This window comes from Penaeus japonicus, unplaced genomic scaffold, assembly GCF_977035675.1.
Source record: "Penaeus japonicus unplaced genomic scaffold, GWHDUDI00000001_assembly GWHDUDI00000038, whole genome shotgun sequence".
Lineage (NCBI taxonomy): Eukaryota > Metazoa > Arthropoda > Malacostraca > Decapoda > Penaeidae > Penaeus > Penaeus japonicus.
Window position 1 is genome coordinate 10,418,905 of NW_028234440.1, and position 2,500 is coordinate 10,421,404.

Consider the following 2,500-nt stretch of genomic DNA (forward strand, 5'->3'; position numbering starts at 1 on the left):
TCCAGCCCACACGCTTTGACTTGAAAAAACAACAAAACAAAAAAAGCAAAACAAGAAACCGCTTTTCCTTCTTAAAAAGATTTCAATTTTGGCGTTAGGATGTGACCGCCATAAGAGTCGACGATGTTAGCTTTTCTGACAACATGATTTTATTGTGTATTTTGTTGACTATGTATCTCTAATGACCTGATACTCATTGTTGATCTATTTTGCTGCAATTAATGGTGAATCTTACAACGGACTCAGAAATTAAGGTAGCTAATTACAGGTAATATAACAAATACGTGATCAGGTCTTTACGCCAATTATCTAGTTCTCCATACCTTGTTCAACAACAATATCTATTGTCTTAATAAGTATCTACAATAAGGTTTGAGCAACACACACACTCCATCATTATCCACTCGTCAACATTTCAAAAATAAGAAAAATGAAACGAATTAATTTTCCAGACCAATGACACCATCAACCTCTTTACTTCGTATTAACGAAAAAGTTTTCTTATTCGACTGTGTGTCATCAAAGCTTTTGATTAACAGCCGAGCGAGAGAAAAAAGAAATAAAACTTTTTCACTATTGTTATTAATTGAATTGTCTCACGGGATGTATAGAATTCACAGGATCTGTCGTTGTGTTTTGTTGTTTGTTACTGTGCTCTGTATGCTTTACCGTTTTGTTATTCTTTTTCTTATCATCGTTATCATAACGACTTAGTCATTTTTATACTTTTTCCTTTTGCACCCCCCCCCCATTTTCTCTCTCATTCTCCCCTCTTTCTCACTCTTTCTCCCCCCCCCTCTCTCTCTCCTCTTTCTCTCTTTCTATTTCTCTCTCTCTCTCTCTCTCTTTCTTTCTCTCTCTCTCTCTCTCTCTCTCTCTCTCTCTCTCTCTCTCTCTCTCTCTCTCTCTCTCTCTCTCTCTCTCTCTCTCTCTCTCTCTCTCTCTCTCTCCCTCTCTCTCTCTTTCTCTTTATTTTGCCTTTTCAGAACAATGATAAAAAAGGAAGAAAGGAAAAAGACAAATGGAATCCAAAATTTCAGATAATCCTTTTATCATATTTTTATCATTATTTACTATTTATTTATTCATTAACTTATTGTTTTACTAAGAGCGACATTCCAAGGCCCAAGAAATAGTTCGCATAGTTATGGTTAGAAGAAATATGACTAAGTATGTCTGTAGCTTTCCCCTTGAGGCCTGCCTATGAAGACGTTGCCTCATTTTCATCAGCACATAGGCCTATTCAAAGAAAGAAGGAAAGGAAGAAAATTCCAGGGGGCAGCCAGAACGCGGTATACCTGTCGGGGTTGATAGATTTATAAATGTGAATACGCATATATACACAAATACACACGCACGCACACAGACACATACACAAACACACAAGCACACACACAAACACACACACACACACACACACACACACACACACACACACACACACACACACACACACACACATATATATATATATATATATATATATATATATATATATATATATATATATATATATATATATAAATGAATGTATATATCATATACACTTTATGTATTTCAGCTTGCCGAAAGGTGACTTGTCATATCGTGATAGTGACAATGATGATAAATATAAAAGCTGTAACTATAATGATACGATGGTAATGAGAATGATACTAATCATACTATTAATAGCAATAGTGACGGTGACGACAATAGAAATATGATTAATAATGAATATGACTGCTATTGTTATCACTGTTATGAGAGTCATTATAACATATTTACTACTACCATCATAGCTATCATATGAATACATACGAGTTCACACACACACACACACACACACACACACACACACACACACACACACACACACACACACACACACACACACACACACACACACACACACACACACACACACACACACACACACACACAGCTAACAGTCTAATCCTTTACCTTATCATCTATTCCGTTACCTTACCATCCAATTAATCAGCTAATCGTCTAATCTTTAACTCATCGCCTAATCCGCTAACCTGGTCATTTAATCATCTAAATCAACTTGATCATCCGTCAACAAATCCTCCGATCCTAATCATCTAATCGTCTGCTAATCCTTTCATCCGTCACTTAATTCTCTAATCCTTTACCTATTAATTTAATGCGTCACCTAATCCTCTACCTTACCGTCTAATCATCCACCTATTGATCTAATCTGTCACCTAATTATCTAATCCTTCACTTAATAATCCGTCACCTAGTCCTCTACCTTACCGTCTCCTAATCCTCTAATCCTGCACCTAATCACCCAATACGTCTCCTAATCCTCTACCTTACCATTTCCTAATCCTCTGATCCTCCACCCAATCATCTACCTTACCATCTCCTAATCCTCTACCTAATCACCCAATCCGTCACTTAATCCTCTACCTTACCATCTAATCCTCAAACCATGCACCTAATCACCCAATCCGTCGGCTAATCCTCTAATCCTGCACCTAATCACCCAATC

General features: G+C 36.8%; 1 protein-coding gene across 1 annotated transcript in view; it reads left to right on the forward strand.

Annotated features, from left to right (window-relative positions):
- Positions 1-2,500, forward strand: part of LOC122260407 (uncharacterized) — a 69,661-nt gene that overhangs the window by 33,324 nt on the left and 33,837 nt on the right. The window lies entirely within an intron of this gene.